Source organism: Rhododendron vialii, chromosome 3a (genome assembly GCF_030253575.1).
Source record: "Rhododendron vialii isolate Sample 1 chromosome 3a, ASM3025357v1".
Classification (NCBI taxonomy): domain Eukaryota; kingdom Viridiplantae; phylum Streptophyta; class Magnoliopsida; order Ericales; family Ericaceae; genus Rhododendron; species Rhododendron vialii.
This window is the reverse complement of record NC_080559.1, coordinates 1,700,172-1,720,666: the sequence shown is the minus strand read 5'-3', so window position 1 is coordinate 1,720,666 and position 20,495 is coordinate 1,700,172. Positions and strand designations below refer to the sequence as shown.

The 20,495-nt window shown below is 38.2% G+C and overlaps 1 protein-coding gene across 1 annotated transcript in view; it reads left to right on the top strand.

The window, feature by feature from the left end:
• LOC131320820 (uncharacterized WD repeat-containing protein C2A9.03-like) overlaps window positions 1-20,495 on the top strand; it is a 139,299-nt gene that overhangs the window by 5,126 nt on the left and 113,678 nt on the right. The window contains exon 6 of the mRNA XM_058351695.1: window positions 5,746-5,860. The gene's annotated coding sequence lies outside the window, so the exon portion shown is untranslated. The remainder of the gene's footprint in view (window positions 1-5,745; window positions 5,861-20,495) is intronic.

The following is a 20,495-nucleotide window of genomic DNA, read 5'->3' as shown; positions in this document are numbered from 1 at the left end:
TGTATTTGTAATCTGACAATTTTGAGGGGAACGTGGGTAGGCAGTTCAGGGAAGGGTAAAATTGTTTAGGGTGGGTTTTTTTTTTCTTAAATGTCCAAAATATCCTCACAATTAACTGTTTCGTTTTGTGTGTTTCTTTTGCTTAAGAGGGTATTTTTAGAAATGAAAAAGCATGACAAAAAAAGGAGACACCAAAAAGTGCTCTCCCTTTATGTATTAGAATAGATTGGCTTTCAGATCCCAACAATATGCCGAAAGATTGGTGACGTCTATTAATTAATCAACCATGGAGTTCTTGAAAGTATTAAAGTAGTAGTTCAAATTCAAAAATTGAGTTTGTTAATTTATTTGTCAAATTGTAAAGACCTACGAAGAATTGTTCAAAATACGATTTCCATTTTCTTCTAAGGAAAATACTGAAATTAGCTTCTCTACAGCCACTTTTTTTTTTTTTAATCAAACGGCAAATTTTATTACATTTCAAACGTCCGAAGGCAAAGATTACATCTCAATAATCAAAAGTGGACCAAAAACACCAAAATCTAGCAACTGTACAAAAGCATGCACTTAGGCTAATTATCAAGCTCTACAACACATACTGTCGGATCAGACCAGCACGAGGTTCCCGCATAGGGTTCATCATCGATTTTGCAGTAGAGAACCCCACTCAAACCAATAGGCATGAAGCACCAATACAATGTTCAAGATCACAGATATGTTTTCGCAAAGCGCGTCGCCAACCTGCCCTTGGCGTAAGAAATCTCCGACTGAGTCAGTTAGTCCTCATAGCCTTGAGCGAAGGACGCCACGTAGTCGGACGACGCACTCAAGTCAGGCCCCTGTCCCGCACAATGGAGCTAGGAGCATTATTTTAAAAATAAAAAAAAACACTAATTTTCTATTCATACTAGGCAAAACATAAATATACACGTAAAAGAAATTAATTATTAGATAGCCACTTTTTATTTTACATGCATATGCAGACATATACGATGGGTTAACTTGACGGATTTGGTTTGAGGAAAAATAGAATTACCATGAAAAAGGGGTTAATTCAAATTGGAGATATAAAATGGGTACACAATACTCCTGAATGAGGGAGGATCCCTCTCTGCAACCAATTTTTTTTTTCTCGGCAAATGAACAATTTTATAGATCTCCAAGGGGTACATCAAGGACAATACATCTTTGCTCAACAAGCCAAAGAAAACCAGCACAACCATAAGAAAAACAAACAAATCATCCAACAAAAGGTTGAATGACGCCCCTACGGATTATGTTATAATTTTACTTTCCGAATACCATCTAAAAACACCTTCAAATCCTCCACAGAGTACACTTTTTTTTTTTGCTCGGCAAAACGAAAACTTTATTGACTCGAAAAGGGTACATCGAGAGAGCACTCAATAAGCAACAAACGCTTAAAGAGCAGCAGATACAAAACAAAACAGAAGGAAGAAGGGAGTGACTATCCAACAGAAAGTTGGATTGAATCCATCCTCTTGAAAAAAAAAACTTACACTTTGATCTTCCTCATTCCATCAAGATAACCCTTAAAATCCTCCACCGAGTGCACCTTAATATCAAATTTTACTTTGATCCACATAGCAACTCTGGTTTTAATTAGCTCCCCAAGGTCCTCCACTCGCCGAGAAGCATTGTTGAAGACAATATCATTTCTTACCAGCCATACGGACCAAATAGTAGGCATGGAAGGTTGTTTCCCACATGAACTTCTCTAGATTTTTGAAACCAAAATCTAACCACCATGTAAAGAGGTCTAACAAGGAGGCCGGACAAACCCAACTGACGTGCCACCATTCTAAAATCAATGACCAAACCTCCCATGCAAATTGACAATGGAGAAAGAGGTGCTTCGGCGTTTCTACAGTCAAAGAGCAGAATGGACACATCACCGATTGGCCCTCAGGTAATATATTGCGGTAGAGAAGAGTTGACTTCGTAGCCACTTTGTCCTGGAGTGCCATCCAAGAAAAAATTTCCACTTTAGGTGGGGAAATGCTTTTCCAAATCGAACCCAACACCCTATTCGTTGTAAGGCCCATTTGTTCCCATCTATTATACACAGATTTTACAGAAAAGCAATTATCAGGAGCCCATTTCCACCTCAACAGATCACACTTGGTTGGATCCAAAAGAACCGGTTGTAGTCTCAAAAGCAGAACCTCAAATTGTTGAATTTCGCCTTCATCCACATTGTGACCCTTGTTTTGATTAGGTCCCCCACCCCCCAAGCCTAAGGAAGCATTATTGAAAGCGTAATCATTCCGAACCAACCATAAAGACCACAGAGTAGCAAAGAAACATGCTTCTCATATGTGTCTTTCCAGATTGTGGAACCCATGACTGAACCACCAATTAGCTAAGTCTAGAACCATATAAGGGCACACCCATTTGACATCCCACCATTTCATAATTACTGACCATACAACCCAAGAGAATAGCGGTGGAGAAACAAATGTTGGTGTGTTTCAATGTTGTTACACCCCATCTTTTCTAATTCCTAATAATTATATTTCTACGGGGCGGTTCCGGAGACACTTAAAAAAATCCTTAAAAAAACACTCCAAATCTTAATCTCATAATTCAGATCAAATTTTGATGATCCAAGCCGCTCAATGTGTTCAGAACGTGATTTTAAGGGTGCTAGCGAGAAACTGGCAAAAAAACTAACCGGGAAGGGCTTGATTTGAGCAGTTTTTTATTGGACCGTTCAATAAAGTTCAATAAGAAACTGTTCGGATGAAGCCCTTCCTAGTCCTTTTTTTTTCCTGATTTCTGGCGGGCATCCTTAAAATCACGTTCTGATCACATTGAGCGGCCCTGATTATCAAAATTCGATCGGGAACTATGAAGTGTTTTTTTAAGGGTTTTTTTAAGTGTCCCCGGAACCGCCCCGATATTTCTATTGTTAAAAAAAAAAAAAGAGAATTTTATGGTTTGGATCTTAATTGATATTTTGTCTCTCTCCGCATAGTATAACTGTTGTCGGGGGTATAAGTCTAAATAGTTTTAGTATTTGGTGTTATACCGTATTAAATACTTTTATCAAGTAGTTGCCTATTATTTAGGGGAGAACGTGGGTAAGAGAAAGTCATTATATTAGACTAGGGTTGTTTATTTTGAGAGAGAGAAGTCGCAGCAGCCAAGGGTTTTGTCTGGTTCGGAGATAGCCTCAAGTAAGTGGTTCGTCTTCTCTTCATATCTATTTCTTTTTCCCTTCTTTTTCACCTTCACATGCTAGGGCTGAAATTGTGAACGTGGGTGTGGAGTGAAATTATTGGTTGTGTTGGGTTTGTGGCAAGGCGAGAGGGAAATGGACGAACACGATGTCGGGTTGTGCGTGGTGAATTGTTAAGGTAGTTACATGTTCATTGCTATGTTGGCAAGTAATTCCCTTCCTATAATATTATTCAAGTTGTGGTTTTGTGTATAATAGTGGGTTGCTGTGGTGGATTAAGAGGTGGGTTATGATCGAAGAAAGTGCAAAACTAGAATTACGAGCAGAAAGTTAGTCATGGTGTGTACATGGAAAAATGACTGAATTACTTAGACTTGGGAATTAGAGTTTTGGGTTTGCTAGTTTGGTGACTTGGGTAATTAGTCTAGGTTAGTTAAACACCCTTTTAGGCAGTCAGTCCTACATTGGTAATACTTGATATACAGTTGGTGATAATATTGCTAAATGATTCTTTGTTCAGGTTATGATCGTTTTGCATTGTTCGATTGCATTATTTTTGGACCTAGGTGAGTGGTTAAGCATGTTACGTATTTGCGAACTTCCCCGTATCCCTTAAATTATTGTTTTAGAAAATTAATGATTGAAATTGAACATTTATTTGTTTTATTTAGTTCTTGAAATTGGCATGCGGATTGGTGAAACTATTTGTTGATTGAATAATCTTTTGGTGAGAACTTTGTGGATATTGATGGGAACATATTTTGGAAGTCCAAGAAATTAATCCTCTGTGTGCGGGTGACTCTGGCCATTAGGAAAAAATCCGGATTAGGCCGGTGACCCTAATGCTCAAAGGTTATTATTGACCGGATCATTCTTAGGAAAAAGTTCTACGGGCTGCCTACTCGTGGTGACTCTAAGTTTTGATATTGGATCCAATTTTGAGATATTTATTCACTGGCACTTGGTACTATTGATTTTGGTTGTGGTTCTCCATTGTTGTTGGAGGTTGTATTGTGATCACCGTTAAGACTTATCGGATGAATCATTAATTGGATTAATGGATTATTTTGTTGTTCACCGCATATGCCAAATTTATGTTGACATGGTAAATTATTTTGATCCCTATTTTGGAACTGTATTTAATATACATGCTTTGCTACTCACTGAGCTCGTCAGCTGACGGATTTATTCCAACTTCTTTTCCGGCAAGTTGGGGAATTAAGCAAAGACTTTGGTGGCATCTCGGGGATTTCTTGTATTGACCTCCTTAGGGTGTCTCATCATATTTATATTTTATTAATCGCTTCCGCATTTGAAATATTTTGTCAGACATCTAGATTCTTTTATTACGGTTGGATCACTCGATTTTATTGGTTCATGGGATGTTTGTGCTCCATTCTTTTATAGAATTTATTGGTTGGGAATGTTCTGAATAAAAAAAAATGGTTGACTGTTTGGTGGATCTTTGCTTGGGAGTTTTTATTAAATTTCTTTTTAGGCTACATGTTCTACGAGTTTTGGTCTTGTGGTTCATGGCCGGTCACTTCTCAATTTGGAGTGTGACAAATGTATTCGGAACAGAGAGGGCAGAGCTTGGTGGACTTCATGTAACAAATTTCTGCTTAGAAGCAAAGAACGGGTTGCCACTTTCTCCTTTATAGCTAGCCACGCAAAGATTTCCACCTTCGAGGGACTCAGATTCTTCCCGATGGAACCCAAGAGAGCATTGTTTGAATGGGATGTTAGTTCCCAATGATCGTACGCTGACATCTCTCTGCAACCAAATTAATCAACTCTCTGGACATCTCTCATAAAATCCATTGGTTTCCGAGGAGTAGTGGATAGTCTCTTTGGTGTTTGATGCTTTGCTTTGTTCTGTATAGCTGTCCTCTTTTTTTTTAGAATTTTTTTCCCTCAACAAAAGAATTTTATTAATTTCTAAAAGGATATAAAAATTAACGTAAGACTTCCCGAAACTCAAAACGTTAACAAGAGAGAGACCAACAAAAGTGGGCCAAGCCCAAATCCCAAACACTCAAATTCACCCTAAATAGCCACATGCACCAAAAAACAGCCGCCAAACAAAAAGGACGCTTTGAAATTGTTGAGATTTTGCTTGTGTTTTTGGTCTCTTTGAGATTGTAATTTAGGGTTGTTCCCCTCTAGTCCCCCATTGTAACGGTGTTGTTTTCTGGTATAAAATGTTTTTTTTTTTTTTGACAAGTTTCTGGTATAAAATGTTAATTACCCAAAAAATTGTTCTTTTTGTCTTCTGATCATAAAATAAAAAAAAAAACAGTGGCGTCTCCATTTTTATTGAATTGTTATTTGTTGAGATAAACAAAGTAAAATACGAGGTAATGTAGGCCAGGAGAATATTATTTAAAAAACCCAAAAAAAAAAAAAAAAAAAACTGTAGGGGGAAATATTTTACTTCTATCTTTGGGAAGTTGAAAGGTAGTTTTTTTTTTTGGTTAATGGAGCGTTGTGCAATGTTCTCATCTTATTTTTCTGTTTATTATATATATTTCTTTTTACTGCAGATATAGAGAGCTTTCTCTTCTCAAATTTGAGTTGCATCAACTAATCAAATAGACATTGTGGCATTCAGAATATATAAATCCACAAATTCTAGTGCCTCCTCAACTTGCCACAAGGGTAAGCAATATTCGCCTATTCGGTATTGTTAGCTTGCATGTACACACGGGTATATTAATTATCACCTCCAATTTATATGTTGAATTTGGCCAATAAATATTACCGTACCCCACCAGAAAGTCTAGGTACATCGCATGCAAATGCAGTGACCGTCCAAGCAAATCTATTTGGGGCCCACTTCGAGCCCCACATAAATACAGAAAAATATTCATAAATTTTAAAATAATATTTTATGAGGCCTATAAAAATTAGCTTCAACGGATATCGGTAGATGTGTTTTTCTGAATTCGTAAGAGTGAAATTATTCAGTTTCGCAGTTTCACTCCTACGGATTCAAAAAACATAACTACTGATATCCGTTAGTGCTGATTTTTTATAGGCCCCCGTAAAACAATATTTTAAGATTTATGAATATTTGTCTGTATTTTTGTGGGGCCCACAATAAGTGTGCGGTTGATGGCCACTGCATTTCCAAAATTTTAGCCCATTGAAAACAAAAATTGTCAAAGGGTAAAGACCTACAAAAAAAATTGTCCAAAATTTTAGCCCCTTAAAAACAAAAATTGTGTCAATGAGCTATATATATCTAACACTATAATCGACACCAAAAGAGTAAATTAGGCACACTCTTTTTTCAACTTTGAACTCCTACTTTAATGCTTAAGGATATGGGTGGATCGGAAATTAAGCCAATGGTAATCAATATTATCCCACTGCTCATAAAACATACTCATCCCAACAATATAGAATGATCGGAAATTAGCCGATTAAAATCCTGATTTGGGCTTGGGGATCTAAACCAATTTTCTCCGTGTGGTTTGGAGAAGAGGGTCTTGGGTGGTCAGGCTGGGGTACTGTTATCAAAATTCTTGTTTTCTTTTCAATCGACGGAGAATCGACGGGAAATCGTATTGTAAAGCTTGCTGGAATGTGGATGTGAAAAGTGGAGTTTGGTTCCTTGCCGTATTTCAGGACTTCTTTGGAAACAAACAATGAAGTGGATGAAGTATGGAAGAAGATTAACAAAATGGACTTTATTAACCCTCAAGGTAGAAGAACAACCAATCGAGATGATTGAGTGAACAATTACAAGTTAATTCTACTCCTAGAAAAGAAAAGATAAAGGCCTGATTGGCGTTGTTTGTGTGTCTTTGAAACTGCTACTAACTTGTACTTAAATAGGCCTCCTTACATTACATTTGAATTCAAAACTTTCCCCCCAAAGTGGCAGTTGAAAACTTCTCGGATTCTGATTATGAACTTCCTTCAACTGCCGATCATGCCCACGTTGAGAAAATTGTCTCGTTGATTGCGGTTTCCATCCTCTTCAATCGTGGAAACATGGGATCCACGTCCATTTGACACCTGTCACCCGATCGACGGTCCAAAATGCCACAAGAATACGCCACGTGTAGGCCAATCGATGGACAAGACTTTTTATAGTTTCCCCATCGATTCACCTCCACTCTGAATCATTAAGTTAAGTCCACTCTATCCTCACATTTGCTCATATTTACCCCTGCCACGTGTCACCTGATCGACGGGTAAAAATAGAAATCTTAATTGTGGTACAAACAATGCCCCCCTTATTTGTTTGAGTTAAAAAATCATTTAACTCGAATAAATAATTCCTTCGTCTTTTTCAAAAGGCGTGACTAACACACGGGGCTCTTCCAACGTATATATATTCTCTTGTTTATAAAAAATTAGGGCATCGTTTGAAACCATCGACTCCCAAATCGATGGCGCGCAAGAAAGCTCCTCAAGGCAAAGCAATGGCTTCCAAAGCTTCCTCCAAATCGTCGTCTCCTCAGACAACTCAGAAGAAAACATCGAGTTCTCAGAAAACGGAAACCCCAACAGAGTCCTATCCCCCAAGGTATCCTCAATGCCTACGGGAGGCACCACAGTTTCCTCTTTATTTTATTCCTGTAGTTGGTTTTCCCTCTAGATTCATACTGGGCCCTATTTACTCTCCAACCCCTCCTGATTCACTACCAACCTACTATCCGGTGAATTTTGATGAGCCCTTGCTCCTCTCGCTCCCGGGTCTCCATTGCACTGGTTGGAATACCAGAGGGACAATCCGATCATGGCCCTCTGTATTTCCATCTTGGACAAAGTGGGTAGACCGTATGAGGGGATACTTACACCTCTCGTGGCGTGCCATGGGTATTTACGAAACCATAGACCTATCCACACAGGCTTTTGAATTTAACCCTAATTTGATTGCTGCTGCCGCCTGTTTTTGGTCTGTTTCATCCAACACCTTTGTTTTTCCGTACGGCCCCATGAGTCCCACAGTTTTAGACATTGCTCATCTGACTGGCCTACCGTGTATAGGTGCAGAAGTTAACGCTGCCTTGGATCATCGTCCTTGTGATCCACCGTTTGAGGCCTCTACGGATAATTCGTGGAGTTATTCACACTTTATATCCCTTTTTTGCACCTCTGATCTCAGAGAACCATCATTTACTAAGAAAGTGGGCTTTTATTTGTATTGGCTCAACAAATACGTGCTATGTGTGTCTGGTTTAAAGATCACCAAGGAATATGTCCGTTTGGCTATCTGCCTAGCTCAAGATGCACAGCTTGCTTTAGCTCCCTTTGTACTAGGGACATTATATAAAGGGTTGTGGACATTCACAAATAATAAGATCACCAGTAACTGTGGTGGCCCTTTTTGGATTCTCCAGGCATGGCTGTATGCCTATTTTCCATTTCTTAAACCTTTAAGTTATTTTCCAAGAAGGAAAGATGGGGGTAAGTGTTTGAGCTACGCAGAATATTTTTTAACTCATGATCCCAAGCATGAAGACTCATCCTTCAAAAGGTACTTCACAGCTTTCCATAGCCCTCCTCTCGAGGACTATCCTACCTGGCTGCCTTTTAAGGACTGTCAGTACTCGTCATCACGAAGGATTGAACCTATCCTCAAATTTTTGGTGCCAGCCCAAACAGTTAATGAATTTTGGGCTAGCGTTTTGATATCAAGATTCCTGTCGATAGGATTCTCCCCCTCGACCACACGCTTTTCCAATTGCAGTTTCGAAGTCTACATGCCAAATCAGTGTGCTCGGCAATTTGGTCTGTCACAAGGGATCCCTGTCCCCCATACACATCCAAGGATTAAGGACTTAGCCAAAACGAGGCCAATTGTGACCCAGACCTCTCTAATTACAGAGCTGAATGGACAATTTCAAGGCATCAAGGCCAGCTTCCAACTAGCAAGTTTTGTGGCCGAACCTTCTCTTACTTCAGAATTCAAATTGTTTTGGGACTACATCAAGCCCACCATCTTCAATAAAGATCTGAGCAACTGTCTCTTGAGACTTGATCCTGAAGAATCCTCATCAGGTGTCTTTCATAAAATCATCCCTCTTTATTTTGTAGACATAGAGTCCTAAACCTTATTAACTATTTCTCATTTGTTTTAGTTCCTGAAGAAGCTTATGTCTCAAGAGGCCCAAAAGGCCAAGACAAAGGGAAGCAACCTGAGGTTTCACTTCCCTCTAGGAAAAGAAGTAGGACTTCTCAAGCTCGAAGTGCTTTGCAAGATCCCCCACTGATGGCGGACGCAATGAAAGGTCTCGACTTGCCAGATCGACAAAGCCAGTTCTCCAGAAATTGCTGAAGATTCTGAGACACTGGTGACATTTAAAAGGGTAAAAATTTCATCCTTCTGTCAATTTGGACTAAAGATATTATATGTTACTCCTCCATTGATTTGTTTCTTTCACATTTAGAAAACAAGGAGGAGACTGCAATTGGCACCCCAATCAGATGATGAATGCAGTAAAGATGAAGGTTTGACTACAAACCAAATAATTCCTGTCAATTTCTTCTTCTATTATTCAATTTGACCTTTCATTTAATGTCCCTTTTCCTTTGACATGTCCAGCACCAATTTCGGATGAACATGTCAAAATTTCTGAAATGGATCACGAATCAACCTTTCCTGAGGTTCAAACATTTGATCCAATTACTGAACTCATCTTAAGCTCAGCACCTAATTCCCCTGTGACTCTGGGAGTTGATCCCCTTGTGGAACAAGGAACCACTAGTGTTGAGCAGCCAGAAATCCACTCTCCTACTCAAGGAGACAAAGTACGGGAGCCTCCTTTTGATCAATCAAGAATTCGTTCTCCTATCCAAGGAGAATTTATGTCAGAGCCTGTAGAACTATTGGTTGAGGCTACTGAACTCTCAGGGCAACAGCAAGTTGAAAGGGAAACCCTCACTCCAGAGTTGATCCTCATCCCTACTACTCCAATAACTTTTTCCTCACCTGCCCATGGGGCTGATGCTGAGTTACCAACCAATTCATCCAATTCTGACTTGGACCTCATGCTGACCAAAACCAAGCAATACTCTGAGTTCTATTCCAAGTCCATTTTTGAATTTTCTGAATCTCTGACTTCTCCACCATCATCTGAGCTTAGTGAGGAAACAAAAGATGAGATAAAAACCTTTTTCGGGCTACTTGAACTTCCACTGTTGGAGCTTGCCACTAAACACTCTGCAGCTTTTTCTGGCTGTATTACTTGTTTGATATCCAAGAAAGTTTTCCCACTGTCTGAGCAAATCAAGCTTGAAGAATTTGGCTCAATTGTAAAGGAGAGTTTGACAGTAGCAGCCTACTGTCAGAAAGAAATGAAGAGCAAACAGGATACCCTTAATCAATTTGTAGCTATCTCAGCTAATTTGGACACCATGGGAAACAATATACATCAATTGAAAGATGAGTTGCAACAGATTGAGGACGAAAAGGCAGCCCTTCTCGCTCGTTTGAGTCAGCTTGACAATCAACAAAAGATCTTATTATCACGCAAGGAGTTGATCAGTCAAGAATTATCCAAGGTCTCCTATGTTGAGCAAAGCACTAAGGCCATCATTGCTATGGCCAACACTGATCTTTTGAAATATCAGGAAAAATACAATGCTACCAACAGCAAGTGGAGCTATTTCTCCAAGTTGCTCTTAGAAGCCAAACTCAGGAACCAATGATTAATCTGTACATTACAACTTATCATTTTGGCCTCTATGTTTCAGGCATCTCATTAGTTGGATTTTGTATTTTCTTGCAATGTTTAGCCTTGTTTGCAGGCCTTTACACTTCTTTTCTTGAAATATTGGTATTAATTTCGAAGTTTGTTTGTCTTATTCCTGTATTTATCCAAATTACTAGAATCTCTTAGCAACTCACGTCCCTAATCGATAGGTAAAATCAACCCTGCTTACTCATTTCTTTTAAAATTTGAAACAAACCCACTGATAGGGTCAATTCATAGGAAATCACGAAACCACTAACCAAAGTTATTCCATTCCTTGGTAATTGATATAAATTGTGGCTAACTATTTCCTTCTTTACCGATGGGATAAACCAATTACACACCATGGAAAATACCAACCGTCATTTCCTCCATTTCCTGTTAGTGGGAGCTGATCATGGGTAATAACTGCTTTTAATTAACTGCTTGGAAACTGAACCGTTGTTCATATTTTCCTTATAAATTGGACCTTTGTGGAATGATTATACATCGATCCTTTTCTTTTCAATTGACTTCTCATCTTCATAGTCAAATTAGCACCATGGACATCGATCTAAGCACTCCCTCGCCTTCTCTTGATACCGTCGATCGGCCACTCTCTCCCACTACAGCCATTTCAGGCTGGGATGATCCTTTGCCTTCTAACCCTCCATCCATTTGGGGTAACAATCCACCCACTGAAAGGGTTGTCGTCAGAATGGAGGATCCTCCTCTATATCCTAATTCGAGTGTTCGACGTTCACACGTCAAAGTCAGTTATCAATTTCCCTGGGTCAGAGAGGAACCCCAGGCAATGTTACTGGATTCACTACTCTCTATGCCATATAGGCCAATGCCATTTCAACTGGCAGAGGCAGGTGGCAAACCAAGCTTGGAGAATCATGAATCCCTTTTCAATAGGGCCAAAAATCAACAAGCTTATTGGAAGGAAATGGTTAGAAAGCCACTTTTTTCTGTTGGCTTTTCTGATGATCAACCTGACATCTCCCCCCTACCTGAGAACCCTGATTGGTTTCAAGAGTTAGAGAATTTGAGGTATAATCCTCCACTATCTCAAGCCCATGTTGGGTATTCGATTTATAGGGATTCTGACGAAACTACAGCCAAAGAGTTATTGGCTGCTTTTGCCTTTTTGGATATTCACATTCTGGAGGAACATGTCTCCTATTTGAACTTCTTATGGGCATGTGAAACCCTTCAATTTTATGAGAGTAGCCTCATTACTACCCATCTTCATGGGTTCAAATCTGCACTGCCTCTTATAAGGCTTTGGATGAAGACCAGCACTGCTGCTTTCTATGATCCCTTTTGGGTTGATTATGAAGTTCAACATGACAAAGTGGTTAAACTTCATAACAAAGTGTTAGACTTAAACCACTCCAATTGGGAACTGCCACCAAACTCCCCAAAAACTCTGTTCAAAAAGCATCAAAACTGGCTTCGGAAGAAAAACCACAAGAGAGCTCACCTCTTGGCTCAAGCTGAAAAGAGTGTAATGGCCATGAGGCCATTAGTAGATAAGAAAATAAAGATGGATGCAGATGCAATGGCTAGGGACAAAGAGCATTCGTTCCTGACTTATGCTTGGGAAAAATTCCATGTTTTTGTTACTTGGAGTTTCCCACATTATTTTGAGATCATTCGGATTGATGCTGAGGGTAACCCTATCACTGCCTAAATTTCCTTTCTAAATAGGAAATTGATGTTTATTTCCTTTTATGAGCAGGAAATGTAACTTGTTTTATTCTAATGAAAAGTTTAGCCTAAATTTATAGGCTTTCAGTGATGGTCTGTTTAAGTTTGAATTATTTGTCCATCCGTCGATTTTATGTTTTCATTCGTCAATTAACTCCCAAGGGGATGGAAAATACGCCTTTAAATACTTTCCATTGATTGTTCTTTCATGGACACTTCCAAGAATAGATTCTAACTGATAAGCACCGCCTCTTAGAACTTTTAACACACGAAATGGTCCCTCCCAATTTGGAGACCATTTACCAAAGTACCCTTTCTTTTTCTTATCTAAAGGCAAAATTGCCTTCCAAACCAAATCACCTTCTGCAAATGATTTCTCATGGACTCTTTTATTGTAGACTCTTTCTAAATTTCTTTTCTGTGCTTGTATGTTGTTTAAAGCATCTATTCTGGATTCTTCCAGCCCATCTAATTCTTGATACATTGCTTCCTCGAAATCCATATTGTTTGGGCCATAATGCTTAGCCACTCTGTGAGATATAATATTAACTTCGACGGGTAAAACTGCGGCTTGGCCATATACTAACTCATATGGTGTAGCCCTGGTGCTCTCCCTTTTTGAAGTCCTATAGGCCCACAACACTCTTGGCAGTAGATTATGCCAATCCCTTGGATTGTCGATTATCATTTTAGACAAAGTATTCTTAATGATTTTATTTGTAGATTCTACTTGCCCATTTGCTTGGGCATAATAAGGAGAAGAATTCAAGATTTTAACTCCATATGAGTTAACATAAGTCATTACTTCATGACCATTGAACACAGATGCTTGGTCAACTGTGATTGTCTCAGGAATACCAAATCGACAGAAAATATGCTCCTCAATGAAATCAATTACTTGTTTCTGTGCTACATTCTTCAATGGGATAGCTTCTGTCCATTTTGTAAAATAATCCGTAGCCACCATTACATACTCATGCTGCTGAGAAGAATGAGGGACTATTTCTCCAATCATATCAATTGCCCATCCCCTGAAAGGCCATGGTTTAACAATTGATTGTAAAGGAAAAGCTGGAACCCTTTGAATAGGTCCATATTGCTGACATTTCTGACATCCCTTAGCATATGAGATACAATCTTTCCTTATTGTTGGCCAATAATAGCCATATCTTTTGAGTAACCATTTCATTTTCTCTCCAGACTGGTGAGAACCACAAGTTCCCTCATGAACTTCACCCATAACTGTCATTGCTTGGGATTTATCAATACACAGCAATAATATTTCATCTGAAGATTTTCTGAACAAATCATTGCCTACTATAACATAGTTTATGGCCCTTTGCTTTATATTTCTGTCTGTTTTCTCCTTTGGGTTCTCTAGAAATTTCCTTATTGGAACCCTCCAATCATCAACCAGATTTATTTCCATAACATCAAAATCATTGCTATCTCTTTCAATAGAGAAAGGCAAGAATCTTTTTTGGACCTTTATTAATTTTTCACTTTGCCCTTCTGGAATCCTAATTCCAGAAGCAATTTGTGCCATCTGATTGGCATCACTATTTTCCAATCTATAAACATGTTGTAAATGCGCCCTTCTGGAATCCTAATTCCAGAAGCAATTTGTGCCATCTGATTGGCATCACTATTTTCCAATCTATAAACATGTTGTAAATGCACTTCATCAAAATATGTTATCAGAATTTTAACTTTCTGTAGCTGTAATTCTAATAAAGGATGATTGCACTTATATTCACCTGTTATCTGTCGAATTACCAATTGTGAATCTCCTGCAACATTTAAATACCTAATATTCAATTCTTTTGCAATCTCTAAACCAATAATCAAAGCTTCATACTCAGCTTGATTATTGGTCAGAATCCTGTTTTCATCTAACTGAAAAGAAAACTGTAAGAATTCTCCTTTTGGGGATGTAAAAACTACACCTGCTCCAACTCCTCTGTTAGTCTTGGAGCCATCGAATGACAACTTCCATGGTTTTATTTCAACCATATGTATCTCAAATTCATCCTTTTCTATTAATATGTTAGGATGATTAGTAATGAAGTCAGCTAAAGCTTGCCCTTTTACTGCCTTTTGAGGCACGTACTGTAAATCATACTCTATTAATGATAACAACCATTTTCCTTGTTTGCCCCTTAATATAGGCCTTGTAACATATATTTAATGACATCCGTTTGTGCAATTACATGCACCGTCAATGGTAACATATAACATCTAAGTTTGATGGTAGAAAAGTATAATGTTAAGCATAGCTTTTCAATAGGCTTGTATTTTATTTCACATTCATTTAACCTCCTACTAAGATAATAAATGGCTTGTTCATGACCATTTTCATTGTCTTGAGCCAAAAGACAACCAATCGATTGGTGTCCTGCCGATATATACAATTTCAAAGGTTTTCCAATTATTGGTGGCATCAGAACAGGAGGCCTTACCAATGATTGCTTCAAAAACTCAAAAGCCTTCTGATGTTCTTTTTCCCATGTAAAATCTTTCTGAGATTTTAACTTTAATAGTGGGGAAAAAGCAAGAGTTTTTCCAGACAAATTGGAGATAAATCGCTTGAGAAAATTTACCTGTCCTAGAAACTGTTGGAGTTCCTGTTTATTTGTTGGAGGTTGTGCTTCTATTATAGCTTTTGCTTTATCTTTATCAACCTCAATTCCTTTCTTATGAACCAGAAATCCCAAAAAATTTCCAGCAGTAACTCCAAAAGCACATTTCATTGCATTCATTTTCAGCTTATATAGTCTCATTCTCAACAAGACTTGCCTTAAATAGTCTACATGCTCATCAAATGTATGTGATTTTACCACTATATCATCAATATAAACTTCCATAAACCTTCCAATTAGGTCATGAAAAATCACATTCATTGTTCTTTGATAAGTTGCTCCTGCATTCTTTAATCCAAACGCCATAACAACCCATTCAAATAGTCCAATATATCCTGGACATCTAAATGCAGTTTTGTGTGTATCTTCCTCTGCAATAAATATTTGGTTATACCCAAAATAACCATCCATAAAGGAAAGAAATCGATGGCCTGCGGTTGCATCCACTAAATGGTCTACCACAGGCATGTGATACTCATCTTTTGGTGATGCTGTATTCAAATTCCTAAAATCAATGCATATTCTAACCTTACCATTTTTCTTGATTACAGGAACAATATTTGAAATCCATTCAACATACTTAACAGGCCTAATAAATTTGGCCTTAAATAATCGTTCCATTTCTTTCTTTACTTCCTTTTGAACTTCAGGTGTCATCTGTCTTGGAATCTGTTGATATGGGACAAAGTCCTTTTTAATAGGAATTTTATGTTCAACTAGTGATCTATTCAAACCAGGCATATCAGGATAATCCCAAGCAAAGCAATCCTTGAATTCTGACAACAAGTACTTCAAACGATCCTTTATTTCATCAGGTAAAGCAGCACATACATGAAGAATTCTAGGATCTTCCTCTGTTCCTACATTAAAATCCTCTAATGGATCTTTTACTTCTGCTTTATAATCATCAAGTTTAGCAGGAGCAGCTTTAAGATCTTCCATAGCTAATTCCTTAACAGACAAAGGACTATCATCAACTACGCAGTCTGCCCAATTACAAGAAATAGGCTCATCAGCCTCTAATTTCCTAGATACAATGAAAGAAAATAATCTCTTAAAAGTAGCTTTTAAAGTAGCTAACTCTTCATTCACATGATTTAGATTGTCACTGATCATGGAAAACCTTTGATGTAGAACCACTAGACCTTAGTATCATGTTAAGTCTAACAAAATCTCCACTTATTTCTTTAAAACCATCTGTGATGTATTTAAAGAATTGGCTTTCAGTAACGCTTATCCCCATCGATTTTACTTCTGAACCTTCCACCTTGATTGGCCATAAGTCTTCATCATACAGACCTGCTTCCACATTGTTGGTATCTGCTTTAAATGGATGTTTGTCTGCCCAGAAAATTTCCATACCGTCGATATCTTTATCCTCTCCTTGTTTCAGAAATATTAATGCCTGATGTAAAGAAGAGGGAACACACCCATTTATATGAATCCAATCTCTGCCTACCAAGGCATTTTAATTGGAAGAAGAATCAATAACAAAGAAAGTAGTGTTCATCTTCCTGTTTCCAATTTGCAATTGCAAAGAAATCACACCTTTAGCAGGTGAACACCCTCCTGCAAAATTTCCAACTGTCACTTCTGTTGGGATTAGATCTGACTCATTTTTGTTCAGAGTCTTCATCATTCTCGAAGGCAAGATGTTTACTATAGCTCCATTATCAATCAAAACCTTATTAATAGGTTGCCCATTAATATGAATCATAATATATAATGGCTTTAAATGCCTGACCAAGGCATTTTCAGGAGCCCTCAAGATAACCATATCTTTTCCTTTTGCATCTTTCTCAATTTGAATAGACTTCTTTTTAAAATCTTCTTCCTGCTTGTTTATCTTCACTATAGCATCCGTTTTGTCTTCAACATCCCCTTCTAAACTTGTGGGCTGATTAGGTTTTGCCTGAAAAGTTTTTGGCAAAACTAACATCATATTGCAATGAATTCTAGTAGGGGAAACTGACCCGAATTGGATTGTATCCAGTGCTTGACCAAAAGTAGTAGACTTTTGAGAGTCTACTTCATTCTTGTCTTCTTTGAAATCTTCCTTCATCATATCTGAACTGCTAACTGACAACAGATCATCATCTTCATCATCTTCTAACAATACTTGTTGAAACTCTTCCATTTTCTTCTTTAAGCTCTTCTTGAATTCTGCCTTTTGCTCCTTAATCGACAGAGCAGGGGAAGAACTTGAGCTTTGCCCCCCAAGCCTTTGAGTAATGGTTGGTTTGTTTGTTTGCCCCCCAAGTTTTTCCACCTCCTTTGCTTTCTGTTCAGGTATTGCCAAAACTGGCATAGTTGATTCTCTAGTCCAAACCATAGGGGCTGGTTTGGCTTTTATTTCTGGCCATTGTGTTGAATCCATCACTATCTGTTGGTCTCTTCTTTCTCTTTCTGAGATCTTCCTTTGTAACCTCATTTTCTGAGTGTTGGTAATGGGCTCAAATTCCCTTACATTTGGGAATTTAGGATGTCTCACCGTGTTCCACCCATTATGTTCGATATTCGGTGGAGTCACCATCCTTCCTTGGTATCCACCCCTAACAAAAGGCATTCTTCCCCTTGATCTCACACCTCTTGGGTAAAAACCTCTTCCCCTTCCATTCATAAATGAAGGTGGGTATATTAGGCTTACATCTGGCCTCCCAGGGAGTGCTGGAATCACAGGATATCCTTTAAACAGGAATGGTCCATCATCTTCCCCATACCATTTGAGTGATTCGGAAGGTATAAAAATTCCAGGGTCTTCACCTTCAAAAATCAACTTTGGTCCTACATAAATCTGCAAATCACTACTTCCCATAGTGTTGAATCTAATGGAACCTTTAGCATAGGTACCATTGTATTCTTTTTCCGCAATCATTTCTTCCCCTTTCTTGATCTTCTCATCACACCTTAAACAAAAGTAATTTTCAAACTTCTGCCTCACTTGAACTTCTTCTTCCATAATTTCTTCTTGTTCTTGAATCCTTCTTTCAATTTGAGATGCCATTTTTCCTTTCTTCGATCTGGCAGTCACCATATTGACCTCTACCAAAGGAAAAGGATCAATATCAATACCCATTACTTCTTTATTTCCTTTAGCATACTGTAACAGGCCCTTCTGGATCATGTCCTGCACACAATTTCGAAATGTGACGCAATTGTTAGTATTATGTCTAAAAGAATTATGCCACTTGCAGTAATCTTTTCCTTTTCTATCCTTTTCAAGAGGAATCATATGCCCTGGTGATAAAGTTAAGAACTTTTGATTAATTAGTTCATCAAAAAGTTGATCAGCTTTAGACAAATCAAATGAATATTGTCTAAAATTTGCTTGATTTCTCCTATTCGGATGTGATGAAGGCATATTCACAGGTTTCTCAGCCTTTGTTAAAGTATCACAAACAATTGGTGCCTTTCCAATTACTTGGGCAACATCAATCTCCACATCTCCTTCTATATCTTGGTAATATGTGCCCAGTGATTTACTCTTCCTGTATTCTCCTTCCATAAGAATAGCCTCATATCCTATGGCTTTGGAAGTAAAATCAAATAAATCTCTGAATTCAGTTCCAGTAAAATGTTTCTTAAAATCATAATCTAGCCCTTCTTGGGCTATCTTTACTATTTCAGATTCAGGAATGTAAAAATGACACTGATTCCTAATCTTTTTGAATCTGTTCATATATTGTTCAACAGACTCTGAAGGCTTTTGTTTGATTTTAGCCAAGTCTGCTACTGAAATTTCTGGTGCATGTCTAAAAAATTGAGTATGGAACTGTTCTTCCATTTCCCTCCACGAATGAACAGAATTTGGAGGCAAGTTAATAAACCAAGAAAAAGCAGTTCTAGTAAGAGAATGAGGAAACAATTTTAATTTCAGAGCCTCATCCAAATCCGCTTCGCCTATTTGCAGGCAAAATCTCCCAACATGCTCTATTGTTGATTGATTTTCCTCTCCATTGAAAAGAACTAAATCTGGGATTCTATAATGCCTAGGAAAGGCACATTATCAACCCAATTTGGATATGGTTTTCTAAACATAGGTTTTTCGATTCTCCGTAATCCAGGGCCATACATGTCTTGCATAATATTCGTGAGTTGAGCCCTTAAATAAGGCTCTTGAATTCTTCCAGTTTGATGTGGAGGAACAAGAGTTTCAGGCCTAATATCATATCCATATGGATAATCTTGTCTTCTTACGTTTGGTGGATCATACCCATAAAGATTTGGATCACCATTAGCCATACCTGGAATATTCCTATTATCATTCCTAAAAATACTTGCATACGCATTTTGCCCTCCATGGGCATTATTTCCAATGTTCCCCGTCTCTGTTCCCATAGGGACAGTGGTTGGTATACTTTGATAAAAGCTCTGATTTTGACCATTGCTAACATTATTTGGGACTTTATTCATACCAGTAAAAACAGTTTCAAAAGTTGGATTTTCAAATACCTACATAGAAGGTATTTCAGCACTTCGGTTAGCATATCCACTGGTTTGTCCAGGGTTAACGTGTACGTTAACTGGGACTTCCACTGTTGGTTGATTTTGTACCACTGCTGCCTTAAACATAGCCATCAAAGTTTTGGCTACTTCACTTTCTGGATCATTTAAAACTCTTGCAAATTTTTGGACCAAATCACGTGACTCACTTTCTAGACCAATTGGTTGGCCTACTTCTGGACTTCTCTGGTCCGGATTCCCAGTATTAACTCCATTTGCATCACTTCCACCATTAGTGTTGGCAGAATTATTGTCATTGTTGCCATCTGTCGGCAATTGATTCCTAGTCTTTGGTGCCATTACTCACTTCCAAATTAGTAATGAGCCCTCCTTCTAGCGCCAAAATTGTTATCAAAATTCTTGTTTTCTTTCCAATCGACGGAGAATCGACGGGAAATCGTATTGTAAAGCTTGCTGGAATGTGGATGTGAAAAGTGGAGTTTGGTTCCTTGCCGTATTTCAGGACTTCTTTGGAAACAAACAATGAAGTGGATGAAGTATGGAAGAAGATTAACAAAATGGACTTTATTAACCCTCAAGGTAGAAGAACAACCAATCGAGATGATTGAGTGAACAATTACAAGTTAATTCTACTCCTAGAAAAGAAAAGATAAAGGCCTGATTGGCGTTGTTTGTGTGTCTTTGAAACTGCTACTAACTTGTACTTAAATAGGCCTCCTTACATTACATTTGAATTCAAAACTTTCCCCCCAAAGTGGCAGTTGAAAACTTCTCGGATTCTGATTA